This window comes from Acipenser ruthenus, chromosome 6 (assembly GCF_902713425.1).
Source record: "Acipenser ruthenus chromosome 6, fAciRut3.2 maternal haplotype, whole genome shotgun sequence".
Taxonomy (NCBI): domain Eukaryota; kingdom Metazoa; phylum Chordata; class Actinopteri; order Acipenseriformes; family Acipenseridae; genus Acipenser; species Acipenser ruthenus.
In genome coordinates, this window is record NC_081194.1 from 66,643,034 (window position 1) to 66,650,355 (window position 7,322).

Genomic DNA, 7,322 nt, shown 5'->3' on the forward strand with positions numbered 1-7,322 from the left:
TTCAGAAAATACGCATACATTTAAAAAATGATTTAAAAATGTATTTTTATTGACGACATAACTATAACAATATTTAATGAGACTAATTTATTGTAAACAAATTATTAAAATCTAGATATGTATTACGTACTTAACATACACTCTCAGTCACTCTGCTGAGTACACTCTCCAGCTCTTAGATCGCTTGTAAACGCTGTCAAACGTGAATCGGCTAATCATTCATGCTCCACCCAGTAACTGCATCCATCTCTCTGATTGGACAGTTCGGTACAACTCATCATTGTTATTATTATTAGTTGTTATGACCTTAATAATACTGTCCTTTTTATACACAAGTGTCAGTGGGGTTTCTCATCTTAATTTTTGTTCCGATGTTGCGGGTAATATTGTTCCGAAGTGTGATGTAGGTGTTATGTGTGTGTGTGTATATATATATATATATATATATATATATATATATATATATATAGATATATATATATATATATATATATATATATATATATATATATATATATATATATATATATATATATATATATATATATATATCTCTTGATTCCTATCCGGCTGTTGCTGATGGTACTACGCAAGTGTCAAAGGGGTTTCTTGTGTTAATTTTTGTTCCAGTGTTCCTTGTTCCGAAGTTCTGCCTATCACTCAGAACAGGAATGAAAGAACAGAGGGAGTGATTCGGACAGTGGGCAGACCGCAGTTTACCCAGGCAAAGCCCAAAATAAGTTATTTTTATTTTTATTTTAAGCTTTGCCAAAGTCAGCTTTGCCTGTAATTCTATATAAAACAGCAAACTTGAATTTGTTTGGCAACTGCAGTAATCCAAAACGCTTCTTTGTCTGAGCCTAGGGGGAAAATCAGCTTCTTTATATTTAAAAAAAAAAAAAAAAAAAAAAGCCATTTTACTGTATGTTTTTTAAATGTTTGAAGTAGAATAGATTTGTTTTCTTTTTGATCGCACTATCCTAAAAGCAGGCCATTTAGAGCACTGTACTTTAGAAGTAGGCAGGGTGTTGGCAGACTTTTCAGAAATGATTGATTACCTTGGAATTTAATGTAGTGTTTTTCTTCCTTTTAAAAAAAAAAAAAAAAAGATGTATGAATAAAAAGGTGTTTTTACAGTCTAATCATAAACTTAGAGCCTTTTGTACTTTAGAAGTTTTAGGAAATTGTTACGAACATTAAGTTTGTGCTGAACACAAAGTAGCAACATTTTGTAGCAAGTTTCTGAAGAAAAGGATTTTACAGGTCTCAGGTTCTTGCTGCATTTATAAACTTTAAAAATAAAGAAATATTTATTCCATTTGTGAAGTGATTTTTTTTTTTTTCAGTAGCAGTACCTCTGTAAAAATAACTACAGCTTGAAGAAGTGTCTGAAAAGGGGGTCTCTGTGACTCGTGAGTGATTGTGACATGAAAATGTATGATCATTTTGTAAGTTATAAGCAATTTTGAAATGCTGCTGAGATACTGACCACTTTGCTCTGTAGCATAGATGTGACCCATGACAAAAGTAACCATCGATTATCCAATACCTGGCTGTAATGGTCTTGAGTAGTTCCAAAAATGCAGTTTAACCTTTTAAAATGTATTTAAACAATATCCTTCCCAAGCCAATCATTTATCACAATTTTACCTATTTTGCTGCTGGTCAGAAATGTTGCTGAATAGGCTTTGGAGTCAATGAGTCCTAAAGGAAAATATCCCAGCATGGTAATAGTTTGTCAGCTAAAAATCAAAAGGTCTTCAGAGAATAAGTGGCTTCAATGTCCAATGTATTGTTTTAACTTTCTTTTAATATGAGCATTGCAATCATTCTGAGTTCTGGTGCACCAGATGGAAGAGAATACCAATCGAAGTGGGCAGGCGGTTAACATGCCACGACAGCATTGATTTATTTCTGGTTAGAGTAATAAGTGTTGCACTGACAGTATCCTGACGGGGCTTTTCATTTTAGGAAAAACCTATTTTGTCCTTATGTGTGTGTGTATTTGTTATGTCGCTCCCCATGAAAACTGTCTAGAAAATATACCACTCAGAAAAATTGCAGGAATCATACATTTGAAATGCTATTGATTTTTGAAAAACTCCAAAAGAGAAACCCATTCTGTTCTGTGTCCCGAGCCTTTCCTGTGACTCTGTAACTGAAGCCTGGTGGTCATGCCAAACGATTGGCCTTATTGGAACTGTCAGAATTACAAGACCTTGTGATTGGTTGGCAATTTTTTTATTTTTTTTATTAAGAAAATGGTATTGATTATTGACTGGTTAACAACCAAGGTTGTTGGCACAGTACCTTCTTTACTAGCCTGAAAGGGATTTTGCAGAAATATTGATTGCAGACACTAACTGCTGGGGTGTTGATAAAGGGTTTATGCCTCTCCTGTGACTAAAACTGCACATTCTTGCTCATTAGCAATTTGTTGAATTTTTCCAGATGCCAATATAATTCTAATATGCTAGTTATGTTTTTTTTTTTTTTTTTTTCTGTCCTCCCTCTCTTTTAAAAAAATTATACTGGATGTCAGGTCACGATGTTGAACCTTATAATCTGCATAATTACAATGTAAGCTTGAGTTTGTTAGGGTTTTTCCATTTATGTATTTGTATATTTTTTGTTATAGATATCAGAGTGGTTTTCTTTGATTATCAGATTTTTTTTTTTTTTTTTCAGTGTAGCTTTGCAACATTAACAGGTTTTCGTTTTTTGCAGGTTTATCCCAAATTGTATTTAACATGACATTTTGCTTAAAAGACAAAAAAAAAAAAAAAAACAGTACAAATAAGTTATTGATTTTTTTTCCTTTGAAATGTGGAACACTTACTGTAATTTTTAATGAAAACTGCAGTGAAATACTTGAATAAAGGTGAAAAATTGAATCATTTGCCACTGTTTTTATTTATTTATTTAAAATACATTTTACAACAAAACTAAGTATCTGAAGCTAATTTGTATGTGAAGGCAAGTACAGCACAAAAAAAGAACCCATGTAGATTGGTTGTTCCCTCGAAGGGCTGCTCTAACATTAGTTTACGAAGGATGCGAGTGAGGTCTGATCCAGGATTCTGTATGGCTGAAATCTCAAACTAGTTTATCTGTCATAGGGTAGCATTAAAGCAGTTGCTTGTTATTGCAATTTTTAAGCTATTGTAGCAGTTCAGAATATCAGCTCTTGCAGTTTATTTCTTTGTATTTGTAAATTGATCTAAATGTTCTTCTAGTTTTAGAGATTTTATATATATATATATATACACTGAAACTCAAAATCAATTATTGTAAGGTGACATTGGTTTTATGTTGGGAAATATTTTGAAGAAAAATAAAAAAAACTGAAATATCTTGCTTGCATAAGTATTCAACCCCTGTGCTGTGGAAGCTCCCAGTTTATACCGATGAAAGAAATTGTCCGAACAAGGACACAATTACCTTACCATTGGCCTCCACCTGTGAACCATTAAAGTTGCTGTCACATTTTCTGGATAAAAACCCCACTGTTGAAGGATCATTGGTCAGGCTGTGAATCTGAAGGAAAATGAAGACCAAAGAGCATTCTACAGAAGTTAGAGATAAAGTAATACAAATGCATAGATTAGGGAAAGGGTACAAAATAATATCCAAGTGTTTGGATATCCCAGTGAGCACAGTTGGATCAATAATCAGGAAGTGGAAGCTGCATCACACCACCCAGGCACTGCCAAGAAAAGGCCGTCCCTCAAAACTCAGCGCTCAAACAAGGAGACTTGTGAGAGAAGTCACAGAGAGGCCAACAGTCACTTTGAAGGAGCTACAGAGTTCAGTGGCTGGGAGTGGAGTAATGGTGCACCAGTCAACCATATCAAGAGCTCTGCATAACACTGGCCTGTATGGGAGGGTGGCAAGAAAGAAGCCGTTACTCAAAAAGTACCATCTGAAAGCACGTCTGGAGTTGCCAAAAAGCATGAGAGTGACCCAGCTGCGATGTGGGAAAAGGTTTTGTGGTCAGATGAGACCAAGATAGAGCTTTTTGGCCAAAACTCAAAGCGCTATGTGTGGCGCAAACCTAACACTGCCCATGCCTCAAGACACACCATCCCTACAGTGAAGTATGGTGGTGGCAGCATCATGCTGTGGGGATGCTTCTCATCAGCAGGGACTGGGCATCTTGTTAAAATTGAAGGAAGAATGGATGGAGCAAAATACAGGGAAATACTGCAAGAGAACCTGCTTCAGTCCGTTAAAAAACTGAAGCTTGGGAGGAAATTCACCTTTCAGCAGGACAATGATCCCAAGCACAAGGCCAAAGCAACATTGGAGTGGCTCAAGAACAAAAATGTGAATGTCCTACAGTGGCCCAGTCAAAGTCCTGATCTCAATCCCATGGAGAATCTGTGGCACTATTTGAAAATTGCGGTCCACAAGCGTCGTCCAACCAACCTGAACAACCTGGAGCAAATCTGCCAAGAAGAATGGGCCAAAATCACTCCGACACTGTGTGCAAAGCTGGTACATACTTACCCCAAAAGACTTAAAGCTGTTATTGCAGCGAAAGGTGGCTCTACCAAATATTAATGTGTGGGGGTTGAATACTTAATGCAAGCAAGATATTTCAGTTTTTTATTTTTCTTAAAAATATTTCCCAACATAAAACCAATGTCACCTTACAATAATTGATTTTGAGTTTCAGTGTTTTAAAATAAAATATCAAACAGAACGAAATTTCAATGTACCATTTGTAATTCAGTAATATGAGAGAATTGGTCAGGGGTCTAAATACTTTTGAAAGGCACTGCATATATATATATATATATATATATATATATATATATATATATATATATATATATATATATATATATATATATATATATAATTGTCATTTGAGAAATATTAAAGGGTGTACATGTTACAAGATAAACCATTACTTTTTTGTCAAATATATTTTCATGGTGGTTTGAGAATTACAGGAGGAGCGAACTTTTGAAGTAAAAGGTATATTTGTATGTAAAAAGTATTATTCCTTGATTTTACTGCTACAATCGTATCATTCATTTTAAAAAGCTGCAACTGCCACAATGTCTTTGCCACATATCTCTGAGACACCCATTCAAATTAAAAGAAAATGAAGTCCTGTGGCTATATTAGGCTTCTAAATGGAAACCTCAGTTTATTGCCATAGACCACCTTGTCTTAATTCATAATTTACAAATCATTCAAGAGCACAGTAAGGGTGAGGCCATATGCACGGTAAATTGTGTACTACACTGTTCCTCTACTAATGTACTGTTTTAATATTAACAAGGGAGCAAAGTATTTTTAACTGTAATTGAAAAGTAGTCCATGTGAATGGGATTTATTAGAAAATTGAGGGCAGCAAACTATACTAAATTCTGACCTAGGTTTTATTATGTCTACCTGTTTTTATAGCATGCTGTCCTCCCGATGTATTCCAAAATTACCTGGTCTTGAGCTGTTACTATGAGCTGGTGTAAATGAATTAAACAGTGCATTTATACAAGAACAACTCAGACTTCAACCACAACTTAGTTTGAATCCCTAAAAAAAAAAAAACGAGAAGTTTGTGTGTTTTTTTCTGTGCCTTTTATTTTTATATATTGTTTTTACAGAGTAAAGAAAGGCATTCAAAACTTTGTCAAGACCATATGCTGGTTTGAATGGTTTCAGTATCTATCCTCAACACTGCCTGGATGTTACTGAGAGAACTGTCGAGTTCTATTGTTCTCCTTCCTAAACTGCTTCTGTGCATTCCCACACAGCTCCCCAATCAGCTCATCTCCAACACAATGTAGACTGACAGAACGGCCATGTCCTTTATGATTTACAGTGCAGTTAGACAGGAATTATATTTCTGAAATGGCTTCTCATTTCACTTCCCAAGAACAAGTTTATTGCTGAAAAATACTCTTCTAGCGTTTAACCAGCCTATAGTATGGCTCCTTTGAAATGCTGTACAGCATGCCTTGGTTATTTCCAAGTAGCGTTGTGTACAACATAGTGTGCTTTTATCTTCCTACAGTATTTTTTTTTATTACAATTTTAATTTGTAAAATTGGGGTATAAATTCTCAAAAAATATTTCTGTTGCAAATAGAAAAGTTTTTTTTTATGGTCTGTCAGACTGCGATACTACAGGAGGGTTAAAACTTGTGGCTGGTGAGTGCCTGTGCTGTGGCACTCTGGGGGGGGGGGGGGGCTGTCAGGAGAGAAAACAGACAGTCTGGAGGACATGATCAAATTCTTTGGGCTGCCGATACTACACCGTGCAGACATTTGGAGAATGTTGACAATACTGTAACCAAGGTGGTCATAGACTTCTATGCAATTAAGGGTCTCCTAAACTGGTGTACTGTACACAACAATATCTCCCACTATCTTTTTTTTACAAAGAATTGTTTCCTTATACTTTTATATACAACATTACTACTGTACATACAGTTTCAGAACTTCTTAACACCTTGACATTTTTGCATTTTATTTAGGTACAGATTCTATTTTTATCTACTTATTTTCTAAAATCATGTATATGTCATCACTGAATTTATAAAATAAACCATCTTTTCAGAAACATTTTGCATTTACAGTATACACATCCCTTTACTTACTGGCTTGGTTCAAAAATAAAACAAATGATAGCCAGAGAGTTCATTGTTTTCCATGCTCTGGCCATGGCAGGAGGTTTGGATTCCATCCCTTATACTGAGGTACATTTCCAGTCCTCCAACCCCCTACCATAGAAAGAGTTCATCACTTCAAAAACCACATGTCAACAGGGACTTATGTCACATGTAGCAGCCATCTGTTATGTACCCAGACCAGAGTGCACAGTCCCCCAAACCCAGAAAGGGGACCTCTTATCAGTATGTCCTGATTGAGTGTTCAAGGAAGTGCTTTTGACAGAATTGCACTACCACACATGGGCCTGGCTAACAAAAGTGGACAGAACTTCCCTCCTAGGTCAATACTAAAGTAAAATATGTCTCTTGTTGGGGGAAAAACAATAGCTACTGCTCAAAACTTGACCAAAAATATTAATAACCTCAATGTTTATCTGCTAGATTTTAAGATAACTGCATGAGGTTTAATTGTACAGATGCTGCTCTATATGATGAATAGATAAAATCAACAAGAAACCCATCACATCTAAATCAAACTAACAGCATAGCTTAGCAACAAGTACCACTATAACACTTTGTGGCACTTGTAGATTCAATAAGTTACACTATGTTACAGACGGGATCTCACCCCTGTTTCACCTGAACAGCAAGGATGAACGTCTACATTCAATGTAGACAAATATTCAAAAAAGAGCAA